General features: G+C 39.3%; 1 protein-coding gene across 1 annotated transcript in view; it reads right to left on the bottom strand.

Annotated features, from left to right (window-relative positions):
- The window catches only part of LOC130913977 (olfactomedin-like protein 2A), an 84,908-nt gene that overhangs the window by 15,699 nt on the left and 48,971 nt on the right, over positions 1-20,238 (bottom strand). The window lies entirely within an intron of this gene.

Genomic DNA, 20,238 nt, shown 5'->3' with positions numbered 1-20,238 from the left:
CCGGACTATTGGTTGATGTCCGTGTGAACTAACCGAGGGATTTCTTAGAGGTCTTCTTTCATCTGACAGTGGAAGAGTGTTTTAAGCAGATGTTGGCCCCAAAGTAGTATAACAAGAGCGACATTGCTTCTAGGGTAAAATCTGAAAAATTTGTCTCGTTAGGAATTTAGTAAAAGGCACAATCAGTGTCACATATTGATATAATGCTAAACTCCAGATAAACATTCGTGTCATACTACAATCCTGATTTGAGATTCGTTTTGATTGTGACTTGCTTTTTCCAATTTTTAGAATTATAATGAACACATTTGGGGACCTGAAATACCAAAGGTTTTTCAAACTAGTGTTTTGCACTTAGTGCAGGCTCGACTGTTGTTGCGGGCTTTCTTTTTTGCTGTTTTATTCATAGACTTCACTATCAGTTGACGGGAAACGGTCCGCTTCATAGGGGGCTTATTTTCAAAGCTTAAAATTTAAGTATTTTCAAAACCAAAGCCGCTAGCGACCTAAAACCAACACAGGCACCTTCCTTAGGAGCCGTTTACATGGTGACGCTCCGAGAAGACGAAAAATGTCATGTTTGCATTTATATGGTTCCATCTCCATTCGAACAATGTCGCGATTCCGCATGAAAACGATGTAGTACTCATGCCAGGCCGTAGGGGGTAGTGCAGATTTACAAGGTGACAGCGAATGATGTACTTTGACCTCCTCAGCCCGGAAGACAACATGCCCGCCCACTCCAAGCAATGGCATTTTCTTTTGTTCAAAAAGGCACAAATATGGAAACATGCAACCTTTTTGAATTAAAAATGTTATAAAAAAATTAAAGCCGATGTTCCGCCATATTTGCTGTTTTTAATATTTAGTAGCACCGCTGCGCACGCCCAATGTGACGTGTATGAGTGCTGATGTTATTGGCGTTGTCCCGCGCCGCGGGAGCTTTTGATATGCATGCTCAACGTGCGGCCCGGCCCTTCATTCCGTTGAATCGGGTTGCGAGTATTACCAAATGCGCTACTGCCCTCCAGTGGCCAGTTTTATTGCTTTAAAACGGATTTTCAGCATTGTGCTTTGGAGCTAAATTGTATCAGAACTTAGAGATGTCTCTTGTGAAAAAAAATGTAAAAGATGTAAAAATACGTCTTTGGGACACTGAAACAATTAAAAATAGAATGTATTTATACGTTTTTGGGAGCAAATGAGTTAAGGACGCCTATCACCATCTGCAAGTGTCGGACTATTGCTTGCTTACTTGGCTTGCTTTCCGCTGTGTGTGCCTAATCATCTTTGTGCTTCTCGACATTTCTACGGTTGTGTCCTAGTTTGATCGTTTTTTTATTTTTGTGCTATTTCGGACTTTGTAATCAGATTTTTTTGTACTTTCGGACTTTGTAATCAGATTTTTTTGTACCTTATTATATAAGCGTTTTCTGGCATGCTCCCTTTGTTATACTTATTAAACACAAACGTACACTATTCCTGGTCTCCGGGTCTGTGATTGGGATCCACATCAGCGGCTTGTTGTTCATACCAGTAGTAGTACATTTGTGTTTGTTTCACCAAGTCTCTAGTTTTGATGGAATTACTCACATTTGTGAATGCTGAGAAATAAGTATTGACTTAACTATGTGCAAACTATGAATGCTAAAATATCATACGAACATTTATATGACGTAAAAGGATCCCAGATTCTGAAGTAATCGCGAGTTTGTGGTGACAGAAAATATGGCAAATTTACCAAGGTATAATAAGACGGATGAATGATGTTATACATTCGATATACAGTGCCCTCCATAATTATTGGCACCCCTGAAAAAGATGTGTTTTTGAGCTTCTAATAATTTTTAAAACATTCTAATTATATGGGACCTTAATGGAAAAAAAGAGAAAAATCCAACCTTCAATACAAGTGCATTCATTCAGTGGGGAAAAAAATCTCATCTCATCTCAATCTCATTTTACCAAAGCACACGGTCCCAGGCCAAGATTGAGCTTTTTGGCAACAAACACTCTAAGTGGGTCTGGCGTGCCACGAAAGATGCGCATGCTGAAAAGCACCTCATACCCACTGTGAAGTATGGGGGTGGGTCAGTGATGCTGTGGGGCTGTTTCGCTTCCAAAGGCTCTGTGAACCTTGTTAGGGTGCATGGCATCATAAATGCTTTGAAATACCAGGACATTTTAAATCAAAATCTGTTGCCCTCTGCCCGAAAGCTGAAATATGGGTCGTCACTGGGTCTTTCAGCAAGACAATGACCCTAAACATATGGCCAAATCTACACAGAAATGGTTCACCAGACACAAAATCAAGCTCCTCCCATGGCCATCTCAGTCCCCAGACCTTGTTTTTTTGGCAAAAGGGGGTTGTACAAAGTATTAACACCAGAGTAATTTTTTCTTTATGTGGGATTTTTTCCCCCACTGAATGAATGCACTTGTATTGAAGGTTGGATTTTTCTCTTTTTTTCCATTAAGGTCCCATATTATTTGAATTAAAAAAAATATAAGAAGCTAAAAAACAAATCTTTTTCAGGGGTGCCAATAATTATGGAGGGCACTGTACATTTTATTAAAACATGGACAATGCTGTAAGAATGTCATGGAGTGCATCTTTCTTCATCTGTAAAAAGACATGTCATCTTGAAAGCATGGATAATACCAGACATATTATTTGTAGCAAGCTGCAGGTAACTTGTATTTTTTAAGTGTTCATCATAACAGTTACAGACATCCTTATGTCTGCAGACAATACACTTTACGAAGAAGGCACGATGTGAAGGTTGATACATGGGTATGCGGAACACATGCTCTGATATGATGTGATGTATAATACAGCTTTGCAGTCATCAATGAATTTTACTACTCAGCCTTGTGCGTCTGGCGACAGCTCTTCAGAATGAAAAAAAAAAAAAAAAAGAAAAAAAAATCAGTACGTAGCATACATATGGAAAACAACAGATATGGGTGATGGCACATAAGCTTTTATTGAACCTTTTAAGTTTCATTTGCTTTTGGCTGTTCTGCAAAAGACACATGACTCCAATCACAGTTGAGATAATAACTAAGCTGCTCTAAAGTACACATGTGGACTTGGCTCACTTTATTGTGTCGTTAGAGCAAAGAGAGGTCAAAAGGTACTGTTATAGGCCACCAGGCGGTTACAGTGTGCGAACCCAAGTGTTTATGTTGATTCTTATGCGGTGGTGTTGCAGCCACGAGTGTAGTGGAAACACTCATCTGACAAAAGAAAGCACATTTTGGTTCTCGAAACCTTTCAAAATTTCCATTATTCAAATGCTGTTTAGATCATTTGTAGAATTTTGTGCTGGTGCTCTTGAATGAAGAAAGCCTGTGTGATTATAGATGACTACAGTAGAAATGTGTTGCAGCCTTTAGCCTCCAGACAACAGCTGTCTGTGGTACAACAAGAAGTGTTGGCACTTGAATGAAAGAGAAGATTTAACCGTCACCACAATGGTCGCATTCTTTATGTGCTGAGATTCAGGCTGGCTGTCACTGAGCCAGCATTCCCCACAGCTATGCAAGAAAACAGCTTTGTGTTGAATGTCAAGAGCTGTACGTCCGTGCTGGCTTGAAATCATTAAAAAGACTTGGATGAAAATCCATATTAATTCTAGATAGAATCCTCACTATATCCATTTTCCCCCAAAAACTTTGAAAATGTTTTACTCATGTCTAACCAGTGTTGTCACAGATTACTTGAAAAAGTAATTTAATTACTAATAACTGATTACAGCTAGAAAAAGAAATCCAGTTACTTTACTGATTACTTTATTATCAAAGTAACTAAGTTACTTTAAAGGAATTTATCGGTTACTTTTTAACCAATTCTCCCTTTGCTGCCTCAACATAAGAATGACAACAGAACAATGTCATAGCATGTAGAGATGTCCCGATCGATCGGGTCCGATCACGTCATTTTCAAAGTATCGGAATCGGCAAAAAAATATCGGCCATGCCTTTTTAAAATATATATATATATTTCATTAAATAATTTTCTAATTGTATTTAACGTTACAGACATAATATGTTACACTTATCCAGAGTCTTTGGTTTAGGCTTAAGGTAGGGTTATCAAATTTATCCCAATAACGGCGGTAATGAATTTTTAAAAAAATGTATCACGTTAAAATATTTAACGCAATTAATGCATGCGCTGCACAACCCACTCTCATGCATTGGCGCGCTCCATCTGTAATGGCGCCGTTTTGCATATATAGAGCTAAAAGGCAGCGTAAAATGAGCAGAGTGAATTTTGGCAGCCTTTGGAGCCTTATTTTAATTGGCTAAAGCCTTACAATCCCTCTCCCTTCGATTAGAAATATCATGGGAAGCAATGTGGGGAAGCAAGGTAGCAATTGATCTTAACACCTTATGTTATTTCCCAACGCAGAGAAGATATATCAATTGGTGGCACTACGCACAGTCATGGTTCCACTTCCCATCATGCATTTGGGCATGGCCTTCAGTGTCATTTACTGAAACCTCAACAAATACACTAGATGGCAATATTTAGTCACAATATACAAAGTCACAAGTCTTTCTATCCGTGGATCCCTCTCACAGAAAGAATGTTAATAATGTAAATGCCATCTTGAGGATTTATTGTCATAATAAACAAATACAGTACTTATGTACTGTATGTTGAATGTATATATTCGTCCGAGTTTTATTCATTTTTTTCTTAATGCATTGCCAAAATGTATATGATCGGGAAAAATTGTCGGGAATGATTGGAATTGAATCGGGAGCAAAAAAAAAAGCAATCGGATCGGGAAATATCAGGATCGGCAGATACTCAAACTAAAACGATCGGGATCGGATCGGGAGCAAAAAAACATGATCGGAACAACCCTAATAGCATGTAATTAAGGTTCCGATAATTGAATTTAAAGGGGAAGATGAGAATTGTTCTCACAAGGATTAATCTTTGAGTTAGCGGGGGTTTAATTAGTCGATGGAGTTGATTTCAACCACCATTTACTCGACCAAACCGGAGCCCTGAAACTTACAAATAACTGACAAACTGCATGGGATTTTTTTTTAAGACAACTACACACCAACTAATTAAACCCCACGAAGATTAAGCCTAAAGTAAAAAATTCTGAACTTCGGGTTAGGGTTTAGGGGTTAAAAGCATATCAGTGCCAATGTAAAACAATGCAAATTGACTGCATAATAATCCACAACACACAAATGAATTGCATAGTGCAAAAAACACAAACATGGGGGCGGGTGCGAGTGGCACGCACAATCCGGAAGTACGCCGTACACACACCTGGTCAATTTGGCCACAAAACATGGCAGCCACTGAGCACTTTACACTCAATCAGACTTACAAAACATCCCAAAGATGCTAAACAAACAAGTCACCTCACGGCATAAATGTGCAACACGAATATGATGTAAACAATGCTCCCCGATGACAACCCGCCATTGCAACGGCAAAGCTACGAAATGGCCGCACATGTAGCGGCTCCAACTTATCGCTGGAACCCTCCAGAATGAAGGAAAAATAATCACGTACACTTATGGACGTACACAGATCAACATTCCCTCGCACATCTCAACAGGTGGCTGCACTCGGCTCGAATGTGCACCCGCGATCCTCACACGTCACCAAATACTTAGCGTGTGTAACTCGAGACGAAAACAGGAAGTAACTGAGTGGTTACCATGGAAACGAACATGTAGTGGGAAACTTTCTAACATTTTCTATTCAAAATGCTCTTTGTACATGACTGCAATATTGTTCCTTCTACATACAGTGGGGCAAATATGTATTTAGTCAACCACTAATTTTGCAAGTTCTCCCACTTGAAAATATTAGAGAGGCCTTTAATTGTCAACATGGGTAAACCTCAACCATGAGAGACAGAATGTGGAGAAAAAAAAACCAGAAAATCACATTGTTTGATTTTTAAAGAATTGGTGGAAAATAAGTATTTTGTCAATACCAAAAGTTCATCTCAATACTTTGTTATGTACCCTTTGTTGGCAATAACGAAGGCCAAACGTTTTCTGTGACTCTTCACAAGCTTTTCACACACTTGCTGGTATTTTGGCCCATTCCTCCATGCAGATCTCGTGTAGAGCAGTGATATTTTGGGGCTGTCGTTGGGCAACACGGACTTTCAACTCCCTCCACAGATTTCTTATGGGGTTGAGATCTGGAGACTACTCCAGTACCTTGAAATGCTTCTTACGAAGCCACTCCTTTGTTGCCCTGGCTGTGTGTTTGGGATCATTGTCATGCTGAAAGACCCAGCCACGTCTCATCTTAAAATGCCCTTTCTGATGGAAGGAGATTTTCACTCAAAATCCCTCGATACATGGCTCCATTCATTCTTTCCTTTACACAGATCAGTCGTCCTGGTCCGTTTGCTGAAAAACAGCCCCAAAGCATGATAATTCCACCCCCATACTTCACAGTGGGTATGGTGTTCTTCGGATGCAATTGAGTATTCTTACTCCTCCAAACACAAGAACCTCTGCTTCTACCAAAAAGTTCTATTTTGGTTTAATCTGACCATAACGCATTCTCCCAGTCCTCTTCTGGATCATCCAAATGCTCTCTAGCGAACCGCAGACGGGCCTGGACGAGTACTGGCTTCAGCAGGGGGACACGTCTGGCAGTGCAGGATTTGAGTCCCTGGCGGCGCATTGTGTTACTGATAGTAGCCTTTGTTACTGTGGTCCCAGCTCTCTGTAGGTCATTCACTAGGTCCCCCCGTGTGATTCTGGGATTTTTGCTCAGCGTTCTTGTTATCATTTTGACGCCACAGGGTGAGATCTTGCATGGAGCCCCAGATCGAGGGAGATTATCGGTGGACTTGTATGTCTTTCATTTTCTCACAATTGCTCCCACAGTTGATTTCTTTAAACCAAGTGTTTTACCTATTGCAGATTCAGTCTTCCCAGCCTGGTGCAGGTCTACAATTTTGTCTCTGGTGTTCTTTGACAGCTCTTTGGTCTTGGCCATAGTGGAGTTTGGAGTGTGACTGACTGAGATTGTGGACAGGCGTCTTTTATACCGATAATGAGTTAAAACAGATGCCATTAATAGGAGCCTCGTTAGACCTCGTTAGAAGAAGACCTCTTTGAGAGCCAGAAATCTTGCTTGTTTGTAGGTGACCAAATACTTATTTTACACTCTAATTTGGAAATAAATTCTTTAAAAATCAAACAATGTGATTTTCAGTTTTTTTTCCCCATTCTGTCTCTCATGGTTGTCTCAAGGTTTACCCATGTTGACAATTACAGGCCTCTCTAATCTTTTCAAGTAGGAGAACTTGCACAATTGGTGGTTGACTAAATACCTATTTGCCCCACTGTAGATTATGAGGGAATAACAAAAATAGCAACGCACAGACATTAAGGAGACTCATCAGACTATTGGTTTGGAGAAATGAACACGTTAGATTGCTCGTTACTGAAAGAAAGTAATCAGATTCAATAACGTGTTACTTTGTAACGCGTTAGTGACAACACTGCTCATGTCTGACATTTGTCGTTTCTCTAGTCCTCCTATATTAAATCTTGTTAAATGCTGAAACGTGGGTGCAAAGCGTAATTGCAAAGATTCCCACTAAAATTATTGGAATTTATCAATTTCGACTTGCGCATGCATATATAAACAACTCTAGCTGTGTAATCACAGAACCTTGTGTTAGAACAGTGAAACTGCGAACAGAACTCACTGAAATTGTCACTGAGTTAAGCGATCTCAAACCACACACATTCCCTCTATTTCTCTATTTAATACAGGGCGATTTCTCAATTTATATTCACTTAGAGGCCACAGAACTGCACTTCAGATCACTTTATAGTGTTGGACCAATTTCTTTATCACTTGCACTGCTATCATTGCACAGCACCTTTGCACTACAGCCCACACATGGCTAACTGGCTTTCTATACTTACTGTATTTCCATTGAGATGACACTTCAGTCCCTCAAACTTCAACAGCTGGAATGAAGTGTTGCAATTCACCCTCTTTAGAGTTGCTGTCTGGCATTTGGAGAGATGTTGTGATGGATAGCAGACTCTAACGAGGTGTGGTAGTAAGTGCCCCCACTGCAGCTGTTGCAGCTGAGTTTCTTTGTCAGTTTTTACAGGTCAATGGGTGGGTGGTGTCCCTTGTGAGCATCTACATTGTTGTTGGTCCAAAACCCAAGACACCTCCAACCCTTAGTATAACAACCAATATCAGGTTTCCTGTCCAATATGATGCTCTCACTCGGACTAAATTAGGAATTTTTTTTGGAGGGGGTTTCTCTCTGGTAAAATCCCTGTTGGATGTCTTGGCTGCTTTCTGGCCAGTTAAATACTGTTTGTTGTAATGGAAGTTCCAAAGACTCATTTAATGGATTTAGACCTGTGAAATAAGACTCCATTAAAAAGAGAAGAAGAAAAATAGTTTTTTCTTGAGGGAAATCTGTTAATGACGACACCTGAGGAAACTGAGGATTTTCATATGGGTTATCATCTTCTTGTATTATTTCTTTTACTGCACCATTTTTCAAGTTGGTGCAACAACGGGCTGTGGATTGTTGACTAGGGTGACCAAAACCTTGAACTGCGCACCTGAAAAACTGCACTTTAAAGGCCAGCAAAAGTTTTAAATTCAAAGTTTTGATAAAGCAGGCCCATGATGTCTCCGTGTCAATTTAATTCCCTTGCTCAAAATAGTGTGGCTGTGTTTAATCGCTTTTTGTCAGCTCCTCAGCAGCAAAATTTTGACAGGACCTCATGTCAATTCTGATGTGTAAAAGTCTCCCTCCGTTTTATATTGTACAAAGATGTTCTTTTCTGTGCGCTTTGCTGAATGGCCTTAACCACAGGAAAGCCTTTTTTACTTAGAACAGAGATCATTATTGAATGTGAGCCAACTCACTTAGACAAAGACAGGTAAGGAAACCGGACTAGAGTAAATTGGATTCTTAGTGAGTTATAGATAGTCTCTGTTTTTTATTTTGCATCAGACTGCATTTGGATAAAGAGATTAACAGAAGGTTAACCAAGTGCAACCTCCTCTTTAGCTGTCCAACAGTTTTGAACAGGATGGCACTACAGAACTGTTGTCCTTGTCTGCTCTGACATCCTGTTCTTTAGAGATTGTTTAAGGAAGTTGCTCACTGTGTTTTTAGTCACGTGCCTTTTCTTTTGGGAAGACTGAACACATCACTTTTGACGAATCTACCATACATCAAAAAATAACAAGAGAATGGGATTCATGGGAGAACACCTATATGGAAGCAGGGGTTAATTGTGCCGGATCATGTTCCGGTACCTCTTGATTTTGGACTCCACGTGTTCCGGGACTTATCTAGTCCGATCCGGCACCTTTGGGGTTTAAATATTAATGATAATTTTATACCGGGCGACGTGGACGAGAATGTGAGGCGATGAACTCATCATCGTCACTTGCAACGCTAGCACCCTCTACGATAAATAACGCCACGAATCACTGCGCATTGCCCAACAGAGCACACAATACATAGCACTGGAAAACACCACTCTAAAGTCATGGTTGTCCAAACTTTTCATCAAGCATTTGGGCTGAACAGAAAGCAGTCGCTTTAAATTGTAACACTTGCTAAGTGAAAGCTTGGAAGCAAAAATAACAAAGGAACCTTGACGCTTTTTACCCCCTTAATTTATCTTACATAATTTTAATTAATTTATTTTACTTTATGTTCACATATTTCTTATTTATCTAAATCATTGTCTGATTGAATATTATGTTCTACTCGATACAGTGCCTTGCAAAAGTATTCGGCCCCTTGAATCTTGCAACCTTTCGCCACATTTCAGGCTTCAAACATAAAGATATGAAATTTAATTTTTTTGTCAAGAATCAACAAAAAGTGGGACACAATCGTGAAGTGGAACAACATTTATTGGATAATTTAAACTTTTTTAACAAATAAAAAACTGAAAAGTGGGGCGTGCAATATTATTCGGCCCCTTTACTTTCAGTGCAGCAAACTCATTCCAGAAGTTCAGTGAGGATCTCTGAATGATCCAATGTTGTCCTAAATGACCGATGATGATAAATAGAATCCAAATGTGTGTAATCACGTCTCCGTAAATATGCACCTGCTCTGTGATAGTCTCAGGGTTCTGTTTAAAGTGCAGAGAGCATTATGAAAACCAAGGAACACACCAGGCAGGTCCGAGATACTGTTGTGGAGAAGTTCAAAGCCGGATTTGGATACAAAAAGATTTCCCAAGCTTTAAACATCTCAAGGAGCACTGTGCAAGCCATCATATTGAAATGGAAGGAGCATCAGACCACTGCAAATCTACCAAGACCCGGCCGTCCTTCCAAACTTTCTTCTCAAACAAGGAGAAAACTGATCAGAGATGCAGCCAAGAGACCCATGATCACTCTGGATGAACTGCAGAGATCTACAGCTGAGGTGGGAGAGTCTGTCCATAGGACAACAATCAGTCGTACACTGCACAAATCTGGCCTTTATGGAAGAGTGGCAAGAAGAAAGCCATTTCTCAAAGATATCCATAAAAAGTCTCATTTAAAGTTTGCCACAAGCCACCTGGGAGACACACCAAACATGTGGAAGAAGGTGCTCTGGTCAGATGAAACCAAAATTGAACTTTTTGGCCACAATGCAAAACGATATGTTTGGCGTAAAAGCAACACAGCTCATCACCCTGAACACACCATCCCCACTGTCAAACATGGTGGTGGCAGCATCATGGTTTGGGCCTGCTTTTCTTCAGCAGGGACAGGGAAGATTGTTAAAATTGACGGGAAGATGGATGCAGCCAAATACAGGAACATTCTGGAAGAAAACCTGTTGGTATCTGCACAAGACCTGAGACTGGGACGGAGATTTATCTTCCAACAGGACAATGATCCAAAACATAAAGCCAAATATACAATGGAATGGTTCAAAAATAAACGTATCCAGGTGTTAGAATGGCCAAGTCAAAGTCCAGACCTGAATCCAATCGAGAATCTGTGGAAAGAGCTGAAGACTGCTGTTCACAAACACTCTCCATCCAACCTCACTGAGCTCGAGCTGTTTTGCAAGGAAGAATGGGCAAGAATGTCAGTCTCTCAATGTGCAAAACTGATAGAAACATACCCCAAGCGACTTGCAGCTGTAATTGGAGCAAAAGGTGGCGCTACAAAGTATTAACGCAAGGGGGCCGAATAATATTGCACGCCCCACTTTTCAGTTTTTTATTTGTTAAAAAAGTTTAAATTATCCAATAAATTTTGTTCCACTTCACGATTGTGTCCCACTTGTTGTTGATTCTTGACAAAAAATTAAAATTTTATATCTTTATGTTTGAAGCCTGAAATGTTGCGAAAGGTTGCAAGGTTCAAGGGGGCCGAATACTTTTGCAAGGCACTGTATATACTTAAAAACTTTAACATATTAAATATTTGAAATAGATATTTTTTCCTTTTCTTGCACAACCTCCTCCCCCCCATCCCTCTGTCTTAGCAGATAATGGTTTGACCCCGCTCTGGCGCACTCAAGACTACACTACGTATGTGCCCTTAAGCGGGAAATTAAAATCTGTCGTTGTTATAAACTCCAAACATGGCGAGTCGTCATAAATCTGGTGCGCAGAAAAGAAAAAAGAAAAAGAGATAAAGAGCATGGTGGTGAACGAGAAAAAATGATGACATTTTTAAAAGGGGGACAAGAAGCCAGAGAATTGGGGCTAAAGTTGGCTGTGGACGGTGATGTCGGTAAGTGAACAACAGCCGCTAACACGGAACGTTTACATTCGCGATCACCGTGACCAAAGCCCGATTCAAGTCTGTCACCGGCTTCTAGTAGCCTATTAAGCTGTGGTATGACAAGACATGCTTGCGTTGAAGCCGAGGAGAGAGAAGGTGATGGGAGATCAGGGATATACAGTATGTTAGTCTGTGGGGAGCAGGCGCGTGAGGCTGAACAGACTCTGGTCCGGCGACTGGATTTATTTTGGGTTAACAACCTAGCCATACTTTCCATTTAGCATGAGCTTGCTCAAAAACTGGATTTCACTGCTGTTTAAATGACTTTGCTTTCAAAAAAATCGAGGCACATCAGTGTTTAAGGACTTGATAACCCCAGGGATGTGGAGGGGGCAGGCACAGGATGTTTAGTGATACTGTTTTGTTGCTTAGCAGGCAGGCATAGCACTCTCAGTTGTATTGTAGTGTAGTCTACATGGGACAATAGATGGAAATTGTTTATATTGTGTCACATCACATTACGGTCTGTTAAATTTAACTGTCCATCTCAAATTAATAAAATTTATGTATGCGTATGTTGTCGTGGCAAGCCGGTGGCAGGGGTGGGGTGAGGGGGGTGGGCTATAATGGTCTCTTGTCCTCGGGCCCCTTCAAGTCTGTTGACAGCCCTGACTATACCATCTTTTACCTACTGATGATGCAGAGTCAGAAGCAACGTGGGGTTTATTATCTTGCTCAAGGATACTCAGACAAGGTACCAGGGCTTGGAATTGAACCCACAACCTTTGGTTTGGGGAACTCTTCCACTAAGCCATGATGCCCTACAGGCAAAATATGCATACTGTGGACAAATGAAACCAAAGGTGAAATGTTTGGTAAAAAGGCACGACATCACGTGTAGAACAAAATTGGCACAGCACACTAGCTTTACCAGACCGTGAAGCATGAGGGGAGCTAAATATGGGCATACGCTGCTTCCTCGAGGCCTGGACAGCTTGTTATCATCAATAGAAAAATGAATTCATAAGTAAGTAAAAAACATTTGATGCTCAAAAGAGAATGGGTGTTGCAACAAGACAATGTATTAAATTTCCAACAGAAGGGCTGTAGAAAAAAAAATTATGACCAATTTATGCTGAAATTGTAACAATATCAGGGACTTTATACATTTTCTCACTACTCTAGGTTCCTGTGGTTACATTTGCATTGAATAAAACTGTAAGGTTTTGACATGGGAGCAAGACATCTTTCATTATTTTCAAACCATATGTTGTGTTTACACAAGTTATGACAACTCTTACTCCAAAGTGGTTATTTACATGAGAATAATGGCTTCAGTTCCTGTCGCGCTGAGGTCATGATGGTCCATAGTGATGAACAAGAGGCCATGCCAAATGTGAGCAAGATCAAGTGGAGTCGTGTTAAGCAACAGTAGGGCTTTTGTTTTTCATGAGGCGCTGGGGCCGAGGTAGCATGGGTCACGTGACTTGTCAGTGTTCATCAACACAGCCAGTTTGGACTTCATTGTTCCATGACAACAACATGTCAACATTTCGTGACAGAGTTCTAAAGGGACTCCCCTGTAGTGTCTCATCAAGTTTGAATTCTTTCCTCAGTAATGAATGGCTGACTTCATTCATTGTGTATAAGAACAGTGTGATCTTTAAATAGAATAAATTGAGAGCACATGCCACCACACCTTCATCCTCTGTCTTTCAGATCTTTTCTTATTCTGATGCCTCCCTCCAGAGTTGCATGAAATGGAAATGGATTTGGGGATTTTCAAATCTTCTGCCAAGAAATCCCGCAGCCGTGCTCCTTGGATTCAAGATCAAGCTGAGCAAAGACACGGCATCGCATAGCAGCTCTTATGCACTCAGTTATCTGGAAATCAGAAGATTTGAGTCATAGTTCATTATCTCCCCAACGGGAGGTGCTCAAGGCGGTCTGGTTGTCACTCAGTATTTACTGGTTCACTGTAGATTCATGTGTCAAGTTACAGCAGACTTTTTTTTTTGGTCAGGTAATCTTTATTCCAAGAACTGGTTCATGACATATTTACTAACAAAGACATCACCTTGCAAAATATTATTATAATTAGTAATGTGTCTAAATGATGAAATATTACTAAAATATCATCATGCAATGCTGTTAGAACGAGCCTGACAACCTTAAAATTCAGATTTGTAAGATTCAGGATGTTTCCAAGTGGAATAAGATGTGTTTCTGACACACAATCCATCAACCATTCTATAGCTATTCATACTTGATTTCAAAGTAATTAGATTTTTTGAAGAAGCAAGAGCTGAAATGAAATGGAACCAAGTATAATTTGTAAATCTATACAGCAGATGAAGACAAAAAAAGGACAGTGAAAAAACTCTGTAAGCTCATTTTTTCCCCTGATCCTGCAGGTTATGGTACACTGTGAATAAAGTACAATGCGGAGAGAAAGACCAAGTATGCTGTTAGTATACAGTCCCTGACAAAAGTCTTGTCGCTTATCCATTTTATAGAAACGATCAGACTTTTAATTATTCAATTGGTTTCAGAAATGGCTCATATGAAAGCTAAGACGCTTCCAAATGATGTTGAATGTACAAAAATATGTTTGTTTCACTGAAAAAAGATTTATCATTTAATAAAGACATAAAGGTCAAATTTTGGCAAGACAAAAGTTTTGTCGCCTACTGAAAGTAGTGTGAAAATTGAACAAAAAATGTACTTCAAATACAAAAATATGTTACATAAGCGAATTAAGTAGTGGTGCTGTGAGATGCAAATTTAATATTTTGTATGACTTCCATGGGCTTTGGCAAGGATTCATACAATTTATTGATGAAGTCATCAGGAACATCAAAGAAAGCAGTCTTGCATGCCTCCCAGAGTTCATCAACATTCTTGGGTTTCGTCTTCCATGCTTCCTCTTTCATCCTGTTCATGTCTGGTGACTGGGCTGGCCAGTCCTGGAGGATCTTGATCTTCTTAGCCTTGAGGAACTTTGAGGTATAGATTGAAGTATGCGATGGAGCACCATCCTGCTGCAGAATTTGTCCCTTTTTATGGTTAGGAATGTAAGTGGCAGCTAAGATTTGTTGATATTTCAGACTATCTCTCAGGGTGCAGACAATTAAAAAATCGTGTGGCAATTGCCAAGGCCCACAACCTGTCAAAAGGATGGATGCTGGAAAAGTAGCAAAAGGTGGATTTTTCAGATTGATCTTCCGTTGAATTACACCACAGTCGCCGCAAATATTGCAGGAGACCTACTGGAGCCTGCATGGATCTGAGATTCACTCAGAAAATAGTGAAGTTTGATGGTGGCAAAATCATGGTCTGGGGTTACATCCAGTATGGGGATGTGCGAGAGATCTGCAGGGTGGAAGGCAACATAAATAGTCTGAAATATCAACAAAACTTAGCTGCCTCTTACATTCCCAAGATCAGGATCCTCCAGGGCTGGCCAGCCCAGTCACCAGACATGAACATCATTGAGCATGTCTGGGGTAGGATGAAAGAGGAAGCATGGAAGACGAAACCCAATAATGTTGATGAACTCTGGGAGGCATGCCAGACTGCTTTGTTTGATGTTCTAGAAGACTTCATCAATAAATTGTATGAATCCTTGCTGAAGCCCATGGAAGTCATAAAAAATATTAAATTTGGATCTCACGGCACCACTACTTAATTCACTTATGATATGTAACATATTTTTGTATTTGAAATACATTTTTTGTTCAATTTTCACACTATTTTCTGTGGGCGAAAAAACGTTTGTCTTGCCAAAATTTGACCTTTACGTCTTTATTAAATGATAATCTTTTTTCAGTGAAACAAATATATTTTTGTACATTCAACATCATTTGGGAGGGTCTTAGCTTTCATATGAGCCATATCTGAAACCAATTGAAAAATTAAAAGTCAGGTTATTAGCAACTTTTGTCAGGAACTGTATATGAATAAAGTCCATCCTGTACACTGGTCACTTCAGGCTTATTGGTGCTTTAAAATGCCAGCAAATAAACATTCCTGGTTGATCGCATTCATTATTTACCCAGACAGTTAATTCTTGTCTGTTTAATGCAAGCAACGAAGATGAAAAACTTCCACACCCTACGAAATGTTCCACAGAGAAAAATAACGGAAAAAAAGCGATAGTAATAATCATATGAATTCAGGCAGTAGAAAGTAAATTAGAAAGACCGTTCACTAAGAAATGTGTATTTTTTGTTTTTGTTGATATAACCCGTACCTCAAAGCACAGCAAAAGAAGAAAAAGGCATTGTGGGGCGGATTTACAATAAAGGCAACAGAATTAGTAACAAAGTGCTTTGTGATCGGATGGATTTCAAGATAAAAGTCATTTGTTAAGTTTGGCAAACATTTCTCAGTTGCAGAAGCAATCTGAAAGGAGAAATAATCTTATTGGTTGAGTTAAATGGCATGGATAGAAACAAGCAGCTTTCGCTGTGTAAAATGTTGGCAGTCCATTAAAGGAGGCTTAAAACAACTGCAATTTCAGAACATTGCTACGAGAGTGTAGCGACTGTAGTTGGCCAGACAAGCAGCAGTCCGAAAGTGAATTTGTCTAAATAGAATCTGGCTACACCTCAGCTCTAAATTGACCCGAACGGACTGTACATTATAGGGCTGACCCAGCTGTTTCAATGTGCTGGTATGCATATTACACGGGGTTTGACTGGTTTTGTAGGTCTGTGTGATTTACATTTATCATCTTGCATGAAGTGAAAATATCTATTTTTGTCATGCAAACATTCTTTGGCTTGTGTTAAAAATGTTATAATATAGGTAGTCTGCTTGAAGTCCCATTTTTTTTATTTTAAAATGTGTGTTTTACCCTGCAATTTCGTGATTGCAGAATTCACCGCGTATTCCAACACCTTTCGCAGAAATCAAAACAGATCACGGAATACAGGGCGAGGTGCAGAATATTTCATTTTACCTCTAGTTTTTATCCTGGCCTGGCTAAAATCGCATCCGCCATTGGCCCTGATTGTTATAGAAAGAGAAGAAGTCGGCTTAAAAAAAAAATTTAAAAAATTAAAATGCTTTTGCATAGACTTCATAATGATATTGACGGGACACAATCCCCAGACAATGCGCCACACTTTCAAATAGAGGGCCGTCCCACACTCCGCTTCAGTCGGTTTAAGTCTGTCGCAGTTATTCTCAAACACTTACAGCGGTCCAACGCCGGATTTAGGTTGAAAAAGTACGAAAGCTGTACCGCATACAAACAGGAAGGATTGTCTCAGGAGTGATTTGTTCGAGGATGCAAGGTAATTATTATATTTTTCGTACCATGCATCCATTTGGAAATGTTGGGAAAAAAATCAGTGGGAGAAATTAACCGCTACTGCACTGGCGTCATAATTCGCAATATTTACGTAAAATAAATGCTAACTGCCCGTTTTTTTGCTTTCTAACCAAGAATCGAGACTGTTTTACGTTCATATCTATAATGAATTCAGGGATTTGCGCATTTATTTATGACAATTTTCAACGTAAAAAGCTCTTTGTGGTGATCAGGCGGCGCCACAGTGGCTTAAAAACTAGCAGCACATTCAACATATATACGTAAAATAAATGCTAACTTCCCGGTTCTTTGCTCTTTTAACAACGAATCGAGACAGTTTTACGTCCATATCCATAACGAATTCAGGGATTCACGCATTTATTCACGAGAATTTTCAATGTAAAAAGCTCTTTGTGGTGATAAGGCGCCACAGTGGTTTAAAGACTAGCAGCACATTTGATATATTTACCTAAAATAAATGCGAAATGCCTGTTTTTTCTGCTTTTAACCAAGAATCAAGACTGTTTTACATCCATATCTGTAAAGAATTCAAGGATTTAAGCATTTATTCACAAGAATTTTCAACGTAAAGAGCTCTTTGTCTGTGTTTCCACTCGGCCAGCTTTGATGGAGATAGGCCCCCTATTAATCGGACCCGCGTCCCGTTAATATATTATGTCTATGGCTTTTGCTTCATTTACATTGTCCGTGATATGTTAGGAAACTAGCAAGCCAAACGCGTTGCAAAAGAAAAAAAAACACAAATGCTAATAACCGCAACACAAACACAAAGTGACCACAAATACAGCCTTAGAGCAGAAGTGGACCTAAAACAGATTCAGACTTTGGCAGATCTCTTTTTATGACATTACTTCTCAGAAGTAGTCATCCAGTAGAGATTGTTGTATGATGTTAGCCACTAACGTTATCATCCAATAGAGATCGCGCTGACATTAGCAGCTAACGTTAGCCAGTCAAATGCACGTGTGTGCTTACTTCCATTGTGGGCCTTTCAACAAATGTACTTTGTTTCTGAAAAAGCAAAACCGTATAGCCAAAACATTTTCTTGTTTTTTTGTTGTGTTTAAAATAAGAAAAATAACTGCGAGCATTGAATGTTTTAATTCTTCCAGCAGCCAGCAGTAATATTTATAAGTGGCTAATTTGTACTTAGTAGCCAGTTTTAGTTGTTCTTTTAAATGCCATGTTCTGCACTTCATAAGTTTTTTCTTAAGCAAGCAGTCTATGTTTACCACGTCCAGGTCCAGTGTCCTTCAATATTACTTCTGCCTCAAACCCATTTGTTCTCTACCTTTTTATTAGTACAGGAATGCAAATAAATCTGCCCAAGTGTTACAAAGACAGGATTAATGCTTTTTTAATCATTTATAACCACAATGTTTTGCAATGTTTTAGTATTGGAAATCATTTCAATAAAAAAATCTTACATCATTATTGCATTAATTTGCTTTAAAGGTAACCTCGGGTGAATAGACTAATAGGCTCTAATAAGCCAAAATTTTTCTCTTTTACTAAAATGTTATTAGAAACACATAAAATATTTTCATTAATTTAAAAATATAATATTTAGTATATGTTTTGACCTACGGAGCGCGCCATGTTTTATGCGAACAATGTAGGCTCGGGGTGATGACGTAGTTTGTCACTGTCACTAGACAAACACTGCTGGGTTACTCCAATTCCTTCTACGCGGCGAGACGTCCAACACATGCACACATCGGTTAAAAGAGGCAAGTGCTTACTATTTGTGTTTTTATTGAGTCTTTTATTACCTTTTAATTGCCTCAAAATACTTTTTGCATGTGTTTCCCTCTCATACTTTCTAAGGATTGTTTTGTGGTAGCTTTAAAGCCGATTGTTGATCTGTTGACCTCATTAGTCACATAGCATATTTAAACCACCCTTATTTGATATTACCACGTTGAAGTATTATCTTAAGGCATCTTTAGAATGTTATGTCTCTATGCATCTAAACAAAACATGCTGAAAGCGCACGGTAGTACTTTGGGTGTCAAATTCACGTCTTGTAGGACATTTCATCCCATCTTTCCTGTTCATTTTGCTTTTGCTGCTCGTTTTGTGAAATATGGATTGTGCTGTCATGCTCATTACCGTTTCTCTCGGGTTCAAATTGAAAGGGTTGAACAGATGACATGTTTATGTTGCTAAAGTCATATTCTGGAAGCCCGGTAGCGTAACCGTGTGACGTCACCGCCCTGTGATGTCAACAACAATAACGACCTACTAGTTAAACTAATTTAAAAAATTTTATAAAAACAAAAACATCAAGAGGGGTTTCAATATCAAATTATTTTAACTCATAATAACGTGTATCTTTTAAGAACTACAAGTCTTTCTATCCGTAGATCCTTTAAAACTGGTCCGTTTTGGTTGTTTTTTAATGCCCGAGGAAAAACAGCTTTCGAGCCATGGAATCAAGAATTGCTCGCCTCAGAATTCAGGATGGGTCCCTGCGGAATCGACAGTTTTTCCCCACTAATTCCTGGTGGGACTAATTTACTTTATCCTTTTACCCTTTGGTTAGTCCTTGCTTCTCGGCTCCTAAAGTCTCCACTCTCATCTCTGTTTTGAGGGAGATGAAACTATGAAAATGCAAGCCTGGAATTCCCTTTAAGTGGCTCATGTCACAAATCTGTCAAATACATTGGCAAAAATGTTGGTAACCTTCTGATATAGGAAGAAAAACCCACGATTGTCACTGAATTATGTAATTTGTGGACTAAAAACCATTACTTTTTTTCCCTCATTTTGAATCCTGTGGCTTATAGTCCAGTGCTGCTTATTTGTTGATTTATTTGGGTTAATAGGTAACATACTATTTGATGGCGGCGTCATAAGACTGCCATAAGACCGTCATAATTATGACATGACATTATCATGGGCATTAATGAATGCTTATGACAGATTTCATTTAGTGTCATCCGGCAAATTATGTCGCTAACTCCATTTATGTCCTGCTCGGATCTTTTACATCCCTTCAAAAGTGAGATAATTTGTCGAATGTCACAAAACAATGTCTTTCATAAGCATTCATGAATGCTTATGGCAGTGTCATGTCATTATTATGATGGTCGAATGACAATCTTATGGCACAATTGTCATATAAAGTGTTACAAATTCCATAACTAGCCAT

Source organism: Corythoichthys intestinalis, chromosome 3, assembly GCF_030265065.1.
Source record: "Corythoichthys intestinalis isolate RoL2023-P3 chromosome 3, ASM3026506v1, whole genome shotgun sequence".
In the NCBI taxonomy this organism is placed as follows: domain Eukaryota; kingdom Metazoa; phylum Chordata; class Actinopteri; order Syngnathiformes; family Syngnathidae; genus Corythoichthys; species Corythoichthys intestinalis.
The sequence above is the reverse complement of the archived record's forward strand: the minus strand, read 5'-3'. Positions and strand labels throughout refer to the sequence as shown.